Here is a 9871-nt window from a genome sequence, read left to right on the forward strand (position 1 = left end):
CGATTTGCTTTTGCGCATTGATGTAATTTGGTTTCAGTATTTAGTCATTTGGTTTTTTTAGTTTTATTTATTTATTTTTCAATGTAGCTTAAGTTTATTCAGGATAATACGTTCCAAACTATTTTCTTTTGAGTTAAGAAGCATTGATGAGCATTATAGTTCTATTAAGCATACAGAAGTCTAGCATGTAAATATAATTTTGAGGACAATTTCTACACATGAGGAAAATGTGCTTTCTTTTTTTTTTTTTAACTTTTTTTTATTGAGTTATAGTCATTGTACAATATTGTGTCAAATTCCAGTGTGGAGCCCAATTTTTCAGCTATACATGTATATAAGATCTTGTGGTAACTCACAGTGGAAAAAAAATGTGACAATGAATATATGTAGTTTTATTTTTTATATTGAAGTGTAGTCGATTTACAGTTAGCTGCAGGTGTACAGCAAAGAAATTCAGTTATACATATATATTCAGATTCTTTCCCATTATAGCTTAGTCATTTGTATGGAGAATTCCAAGAAGCCCAAAAAAATGTTCAAGTAACATTTTAGCCAGGTTGAAATCAATAAATAATGGGTATTTACAGGGGGAAAAAAAAGGATTTTTGGCAATAATCTGTTTCTGATCTTAATTGATTCCATTGCTAAGGTTATTCAAAAATTATCAGACTGTCCCATCAGTTTTTATCAGACTTCAGGAGCGCTTGGTGATACATTTAGCTCTCTGTCAGTAGTATGACTTGAAAGAACAATTATGTGGAAATTTAGAAATATGAGGAGTATTCGTGGTAGGAAAGAAAAAAGAAAATTGTTCGTGGGGAAAGGTATAGCTCAAGTGGTAGAGTGAATGCTTACTTAGCCCGCACGAGGTCCTGGGTTCAATTCCTAGTACCTCCTCCAAAAGTAAACCTAACTACCCCCCTGCCAAAACAAAATAATTACAATAATTACATAGCATAATAAATAGAGAAAGTATTTTAAAAATTGTTCAGCCTACCTACTGTCTAGCCTTCATATTCCTTCACTGCTGGCTGCTAAGCCCCCGGCCCGCAGCCCCAGCCTTCAGCCTGGTCTGCAGCTCTCACCAGGCACTTCCAGCAGCGCTGCACGAGCTGTGACTTGTTAGTATCCATGTAACCTTCGGCTGGAGATGGTCAGGAAGCTGTAGCCCAGCGCTTGTGGGAGTCAGTGTGAGGGAACCTTTGTTGTGCATGTGCTCAGTGTCCTGCTGACTATGAACTTGGACGTACTCTCAATGCCAGGTCTTTGGCTCAAGGTTAGAAAACTGGAATCCACCAAACAGTTTGGAGTGTGCGCCAGGTTGTGCGAGGGATGTGATGGCACAGGACAAACAGGTTTCCTGCCCGTCTGGAGCCTCTGGTTTTGTGTTTTGTTCACTGCTCCTGATTCTGTTTTTATAATCTGCTGAAAAGTCTTTTTCAGTGCTACTGTCTTGCTTTGTTTTCCCAGCTTCTTCTTCAGGGTCTGGGTCCCTGCGATCCTCCAGCAATTTCTCCCCTGGCCTCTGATCAGAGCACCATCTGCAGCTGAGGTCTCCTTTAGCCCTGCTCTGGGAACCCGGGGCGTCTTGAATGTGGATGGCCGTTCACAGACCTCCTGCCTGCTGGACCGCATGCCCGTCCTGGCTCCTGCGACTGGTGCTCTGACCCCTCTGGCTGCAGGTGAGTCCACTGTGACCTGAGCTACGCCAGGAATGCAGCGAAGGCAAAAGGGTGTGGAGACCTTTCCTAGAACCTGACCTTCCTGAGCTCAGTTTTCTAGCCTTCTGGTAAAGATGTTAGCAAATCTGGGTGACACTTTACACATTCTGATGTGGGATTTGATCTGCTTGAGGTGAAATCATGGACGTGTGGAGACTGCCTGGCTCTACCACTTATCTGCACACTGGCTGTGTGACCTTAGGCAAATTACTCAACCTTTCTGTCCCCAAGAGTCCTCGTCCGTAAGATGGAAATGATAATGGTATTCACCTCACAGGACAGCAGTGAGGATTAAATCCCTGTCAGGTGCTTGGAGTAGTGGCTGGCACGTGGTCAGTGCTCAACCGTGTTAGCTGGCATTCTTGTCATCCTTATTACTCAAATTATTAGATGGAACGGTTTTCCTTCAGCTATTTGGCATTCATTTGGAGCAGCTGGATGTCTGTAAAAGGAAAGCTTTTGGAAAAGAACACAAAACATTAGTGAGGTTGGTATTGAAGTAAGATAAGGACGGACATTGGGCAACACAGAGGTCATCTGTCACCTTCACAAGAGCAGTTTTTGTGGAATGATGGGGATGTGAGACCCAAGAATGAAAGAGCCAGAGGCTGCTGAGTTCTATACAGGGTCACAGAATGCTCCAGCCCGTTGTCACCTGGGCTTCAAGTAGCCCTGCCTGTCCCCTGTGGTGGCTTGCACCCTGACTCTCTGTGGGGCGCAGAGCTCAACCATGTGGCTGGACAGAAGAAGCATCATATCATTGTGATATCTCCCTACAATTCCTTCCCTCTTCTGGTACCATCTCTGCTTCTAGGTGCCTACTCAGAAAACGTCTTCTAGAATGTTTCCTTCTGTTGAACTCAAAGCAACTGGTGCAGCTAGATCCCTGGAGATCCATTCACCAGTTATGACCAGACATGTGCCACTTTTACAGCAATCAGAAATTCCTGTTGATGTTGTTGACTCATGGCTTTTTGCTTGAAGCCTGGAGCTGTAGCCACCATTCTGCCCCCATGCGAAAGACTTGGGTTGACGTTGCCAACCTCGTGGACAGCAGAATGGGTGAATGGAAAGGACCTGGATTCTTGCTTAGTGACACTTTTGAGTTATTCAGTCAGACCCCGAAACCTATCATCCCACTGACATTCCAATGATAAGAGCCAACAAACTTGCTTGATTATTTAAAACAACATCCTAACTGATACAGTGGCTTGGATTCCATTCCTCAGATGGCTGGTTTGATTTCCACTCAGGTTTGAGGATAAAGAGTTAGTCTGAGAATGAATCTAGTTATGATTGAACCTTGGCTGATCCCTTATACAGGCAAACTTAAATCGGACCTAATGTTGGACCAAGAACTGGGGTTGCTCTTCAAGAGACTGGATCTGCTTGGTTGAAGTCTCATAACCCAACTGTCTCATAACAGAAGTAAAGCACCTGACTCAGTGTTCATTGCACATTAATTTCCCTTTCCCTCCATCTTAGGTTCAGAATAATTTCTGCAAGTTGAGAACTTGGGGCCAATTTCCAGGACAATGTATGCCATTAATTTCATTCTCTTTTAAAACTTGGACCACCCCTCCCCCCACTGCCCCTGCTTCGTTAGGTTTGTTTGACACTAAAGAGGTATTATTCCTGCATTTCCTAGTATTTCCATTTGAGGGGCCACCATTAAAGGCATGAGAACATTTCAGTTAGTATAAAGCTTGGAATTTACTTGTTTGATTTATTAAAAATACACCCTAACCCGAGGGTCTCAGGGTGTACATACAAAACACTTCAATTAGATTCAGACCAACAGCTAAAATTTCCTATTAAATTGAAATATCAAAAAAAAAAAAAAAAAGAAAGAAAGAAAGAAAGAAGGAAACAAGGAAAGAAAAGAAAAACCCAAACCCCAAGTATGAAAAGCAGCCAAAGTAAAAGGGTAAGCCTGGTGTCATTTCTTCAAGGTCGACAAGCTGGCAAGCTGGTGACCAGGAATGGGTAGGAGCTGCCAGACAGGGCTGGCCTCGTGTGAGCTGAGTGTTTGCTCATGAACTTGCTGTAATTTAAAGGGCACTGGCCATCCATTCCCCACCCCCACCGTCAAAGATCGAAGCAACAAACAAATCTTACTTTTATTTCTACACTGTACTTTTTCAAATAGAGTTTTGCTCAGACAGAGTTCTTTTGAGTGAAACATCTCCTTTAGAATAAAATCGTGTGACCTGGGCTAATTAAAGGAGGAAGGCTGTTAGTCATTAATATTTTAATTATAAATTAATCCATAGTTTCCTCCAGATCATTGAGGCCAGTCTTCTGAGTGGATGGACATTTTACGGAGAGAGAGAGAGAGAGAGAGAGAGAGAGAGAGAGAGAAAGGGGTTTGGGGATCATGGGTTACCACAGGGAAGGACAGGCTTGGATGCAGTGGTCTGGTGAATTTAGGTGGATGTGCTGTAGATGAGGATCCTGGGTACCACGGCACCTAGGAAGCGGGTTCCAAGTGTAGGAGAAAATTACCTCTATACTTCCTTCACTTGCCAGTTTTTTCTGTCACAGAAGTAAAGGCCCTTCCAAAGAAACTCTGATGGGTCTTTGCAGGTTCCACTGGGAGAAAATCATATGAAAGCTGTAGCTAATTTTTTTTTTCAGAAGATGAGAACTAATAATCCTTAATACTTGGAATAGAATAGAATTCGGGGGCAAAATGAGATTGGCTGGCGCAGGCAGGAGTGCAGCGGATCTCAGGCCAGACTCACCCAGATGGCTTGCTCAAACAGTTTCTGATTGTAGTAGATCTAGGGTGGGGCTGCGTGCTTGCATTTTTTAACGAGTTCCCTGCTGGAGCTCTTGCTGCTGGCCCGGAGAGACGGTGCTTGGAGAACCACCGCAGTCAGGACATTTACCTGGAGGCTAGCTTCAGGCAGAGAATATTGCGGAGGAGGACAAAGCTGAGGTTTGCTTTAGGAAACGAGGTTATAAACTTGCTCTGAAATGGAGAACGTGTGTGTTAGCTTCCTAGGGCTGCTGTAGCCAGAACCCCAAGCTGGGGAGCTTAAAACCCACAGACACACACTGTCTCATCTTTTCTGAGGCTGGAGGTCTGAGATCAAGGTGTTAGCAGGGCCATGCTCTCTCTGCCGGCTCCGGGTTGGGGGTAGGAGTGGGTAGGAGGGTGGGGGCAATCCTTCCTCCCCTCTTCTAGCTTCTGGTGGTGCCTGCAGCCCTTGGTGTTACTCGGCTTGTAGATGCCTCCCTCCCTCCCTCCGGTTACTCGGCTTGTAGATGCCTCCCTCCCTCCCTCCGGTTACTCGGCTTGTAGATGCCTCCCTCCCTCCCTCCGGTTACTCGGCTTGTAGATGCCTCCCTCCCTCCCTCCGGTCCCATCGCCGTCATCCCCTTGTTTCTCATCCTGTCATCTTTCCCTCTTTGTGAGATTGTGACCACATTTCTCCTTTTTCTGCCGATGCCAGTCATATTGGGTTAAGACCACTCTCAGGACCTCATTTTTAACATGATTACTTCTGTGAAGACCCTGTTTCCAAATAAAGTCACATTCTCAGGCACTGGGGATTAAGACTATAACATTTTTCTTGAGGGGAAGGCAATTCAAACCATAATAATGCGTTTAACCAGTACCATTTCCCAGCATCAAAATAATACATTAGAGTCCATATGTACTGGGTACTATGCAAAGTAAATTAATTAGACACAGAAAAGTAGTGCCTAAGGCAAGCTCTGCTGATAGTAGAAGATATGGTAGAAAAACATACACAATTTAAAGATATGGTAGAAAAATACATGCATTTAAAGAATTGTCAGTCTTTGAACTCTTCTTTGGTTCTGTCCAAAATGGTGAATTGCTACCTTCTATGGGATACTCTACCTTTTTGGACATACCTTTATTACGAAAGTTATTTCATCCTATCATATCTACTTCTTTGTGTTAGTGTCTCTAAATAATGAGCTGCTCAAAGGTGGGGACTGTGTTTAAGCCATACTTATATTTATGAAGTCTGCCACATAGTAGGTGCTAAATGTAGTGAATGAAGAAATTGATAACAAGTTGAGAGCAGCCTGGGCTTTTGGCAGATGTCTTCTGGTGTCTCTAATCACACGGCAGGTAGAGGAGAGTGAGGATGGATGAGCAGAAAGATCTGCTGGTGACGCCAGGAGCCACCCTCCACAGATGTTAAACTTCTTTGAAGTCTCATTTTCATTTTAAAAATTAATGTGGATTTTGCATTCTACTCCAGAACACATCCGTGTTTGTTTTAATGCAGAAATAGTGTTTCAAATTACTTAGATACATTACTTAATTCCTCCCCCTTCATTCCACCCATCTTCAGTTGCAGACACACTGCCACCCCTGGGAGATAACGCCAGGTTTATCTTATGAGTGTGTAGACCACCCGGCACTCGACGAGGCACCCACAGAAAGGCTGAAGAATGGGGAAATCTAGTGGGTAGGGGTGAGGTGGGGGTCTAACAGGGGACACGGGAGTGTGTGGTGGGGCTGGGGAAGCTCTCAGGCTCTTGACAAAGGAGGCAAAGAGGACAGAAAGGATTCAGGAACTATTTACCTTTGGAGAGGGCTGGCTCGCCTCACAGTGTGTGGCTCCAGGTTAGTGTGGCTTAAACACGTCTGGTGGACGCTGCATATTTTTTTCGTTGGGGGGGAAGGTGGGTGGAAGGGTTAGCAGGAGCAGAGAATAAACAAAGGAAAGGGAGAGACAAGGGATGGGAACCCACTGAAGGGCCCTTCAGGGGCTTTGAAGTGTAGGGAATTTTGATTGTAAATCTCAGTTTGTTGAAGGAGAGTCTTGGGGCCCTGGGACGTGAATGTAAGGTTTTCAGAGAGGTGTGGGTAGTGGAAAACAACGGGGAAGACTGCCTTTGGCAGTGATATTGAGACTCGACTGGAGAAGAAAGTTGTAAGGGTCCAGAAAAGGGGTGCGCAAGGACAGCTCTGGCAGCTGAGGATCTACAGAACATTCGAGGGGCCAGGGCAGCCCTTTACCCAGAGCCTTTGTTTCTCCTAGCACAAGCTCTAAGCATTTCTCTTTACCCTTTAACATTACCTGGCTTAGAATGTCTACCTCCCAAAAGAAATGTGCTTCTGTGTATCCATGAAACATTCACATGCGGAAATGAATTCAAGAGTTTGGTTCTAACTGCTCTGTCCCTGAAAGTCAAGGACTACTATTTACACATCGTTTTGTAATCAGCTGTTTAGCTATTGCCTGGGACATTCTCTTAAAAAAGAAAAAAAAAATTTTTTTTTAAATTCATTGTTTTCAGAAAGGGCAATTAGAACACCATGGTTTTGCTCTGAAAGATTGGCACAGGATACTTGATTTTTCCCTAACATTTGAGATGACTTCTCAGTAGCTATCATCCCACCCCTTCAAGGCAGCCAGGACCATTAGCATGAGTCTCTAGGCTCGGAATTCAAAAGCAATCAATCAAGCCTGAAAACCACAATATGAGGAAGAGTGAGAATGAAACAGAAATTTGGAGCCCATCATGTGACCTCTGCTGGCAGCCTGCCGCTTACGCTGTTAGAGGTGATTCTGACACCGCTCTGCGGCAAGAACTGGTTAGAACTTAAAGTATTTTATGGGTCATGGGACTTTGTGGCTCTGTCTGCAAAGCCGCCCTAAGGAATTGTCTTTTTGTGCCTTCACTGTCCTTTCCAAAGCTCACTTTTCACAAAGAGTGGGCAACCAGAGAGGTCTTCGTCCAAAGACATCACATGACCCCTCCAGGAAATGCCGTGACAATGTCCAGCTGATGAAATGGGAACCCTGGCACAGTGACCTTTCTCCCAGATATCCTAGGACGCACTTCACGCTTCACTGGGCAAACATCCGTCCTTCCAAGTGGATTCAGTTCTAAAGATTTCTTCCCTTGCTGGGGGCCAGGAGACACACTAGGTTGCAGAAATGGCGAAGAGTTTTTTTCCTTTAATAAAATTATCGTCTAATATTTCTACAAGCTGGAAGTGTACACGCATTGCGTGGTTAAATAGAGTTGTGCCCCCAGATAAGAACCTAGTTCTTGTCCCGAGAAGGTGACAGTATGAATGAGGCCATGCCAGGAGCGAGGACAGGCAGCTCACATTCCTCTATGTTGATTCTTGTTTTCTGTTGGTTAAGAAAGTTCAATATTGCTATTTTCTGAAAATTACCTTTCCTTTTTCCCCGCCTAGATGTCCGATGTGTTACACTTGTTAACCTACCTCGTTTTGTGAGAGGCGTATAAAATGTATGATCTGATCCATGCAAAATTTATGTAAGTATGTTCACTTTGTGTGTATTTCCTTATGAAGCCTCAGGGTTGATCAGCAACACCAGAAAGGAAAAGAAAAAAAACTTCTTGCTTCTAGGGACTGTTATTTTAAGAGTAATTATCCTGCTAGTAGTGATGACAATGAATCCAGCAAGAGTGCTTACTTTGAAATGACAATGGAATCTACGTGTCCTTGAAAATTTTAATTCCTGTAAGAGTCGTTCCAAATAGATAATAAAACTAAGAGCCAGGGTGTAGCTGTTTCTTTGTGGCTAATTAGTGAACTATATTCTCTCCTAAGCACAAAGAAGACAAGCTGTCTCTAGCAGATTAAAGGGTCAGGAAGTTCTAAGCCAATTTTTCTCACACTTGGGCAATGCACCTGCTCTTTTTGAAGGCAAAAATGATTTCAGCTCTACAATATTGACTTAAATTATCTTGTGTTACGATATTGCTCAAATTTATATAGACAGTTCCTGTACAATTATAAGGAATGTATATTTTTAAAAATAATTGAGTTCAGGATTGCACAGATGCCTATTTGACAAAAATTGCTAATTATACTGTTCAAATCTTTTGTATATTTATTATTATTTCTTTTTGTCTCCTTGATCTGCCGACTGTGGAGAGAGGTAGATGTTAATTGGTTTCCTTGGGCTCCCGTAAGAAATCCCCACAAATTTGGTAGCTTAAAAGAACAGAAATGTATTCTCTTACAGTTTTGGGGGCCAGAGGTCTGAAATCAAGGAGATGGATGGCTCCGCTTCCTCCAAAGCCGAGAGGGAAGAATGCTTCCTTGCCTCTTCCAGCTTCTGGTGGCTCCCGACATTCCTTGTCTTGTGGCTGCATCACTTTGACCTCTGCCTCTGTCTCCACGGGGTCTTCCCCTCTGTATCTGTGTCTTCTCTCTTGACTCTTGCAAGAGCGCATGGCATTGAAGTTAGGGCCCATCCAGATAATCCGGGATAATCTCATCTAGAGATCCTTAACTTAATTACATCTGCAAAGACCCTTTTTCCAAGTAAGATCACATTTGGTGGGGGCAGGATGAAGACACATGTTTTGGAGGTCACTATTTAACCCACTACAGTGTATTAAAATTTCCCACAATTCCTGTCAATTTTCAACTTCTCGTGTCTCCGCCAATGTTTATTTTGTGTATTTTGGGGGTGATATTATTAGGTCCTTACAGGTTCAGGATACCTCCCCTGTTAATTTTTCCTTTTATTATTATGTCATGAATGACCTTTCATTCTTTATCCCCCTCCCATTTTTTTTTTTTGTTTGTTTTTGCTTGAAGATCTAGTTGTCTGATATGAATATAGTTTTTCCAGCATACTTTGGGTGGGTATTAATACATTATATCATTTTCTATCATTTTATTTAAAATGTTTGTGTTTAATCGCCTTTTAATGTTTTTTTTTCTGTTAAAATTTTTTTTCTTTTAGCAGAGTGTTTTTGAGAATAGCTTATAGTTGGACTAAAATTTTATAAAAACTTATTTGAAAGTAGAGAATATAGTAGAATGAACCCCCATACACCCATTAACTAGATTCATTAATTATCAAGATCATATCACATTTGCTTCCCCTAACCCTTGTTACCTTGTGGTTTTCTTTGTTTTGTTTGGTTTTTGTTGTTGTTGCTACCTCAGTGTTTTTATGTCTGCCTCATTTCCTTGGCTGTGGCCACGGCTTTCAGTGTCTAGTATGGTCTCTGGAATTTAGTAGATGCTGGACACATGTTTATTTAATAAATTAATAGTAAAAGGAAAAGCAGGGAATGGAATGGAAATGCATTTCAGCCGTCTGACTTAAGGAGGCATGGATTTTCTGAGTTCTTAGAAACAATTTATTTATTTGCCATATTTGTGA

At 42.8% G+C, this 9871-nt stretch overlaps 1 long non-coding RNA gene across 1 annotated transcript; it reads left to right on the forward strand.

Moving 5' to 3' along the window:
* Window positions 1-1063: 1063 nt before the first annotated feature.
* Window positions 1064-9249, forward strand: LOC116659520. Its single transcript, XR_004314879.1, has 3 exons — window positions 1064-1682; window positions 7918-8000; window positions 8717-9249. It is a non-coding gene; the product is annotated as an uncharacterized LOC116659520 (long non-coding RNA).
* Window positions 9250-9871: the final 622 nt, after the last annotated feature.

Source organism: Camelus ferus, chromosome 24 (genome assembly GCF_009834535.1).
Source record: "Camelus ferus isolate YT-003-E chromosome 24, BCGSAC_Cfer_1.0, whole genome shotgun sequence".
NCBI lineage: Eukaryota > Metazoa > Chordata > Mammalia > Artiodactyla > Camelidae > Camelus > Camelus ferus.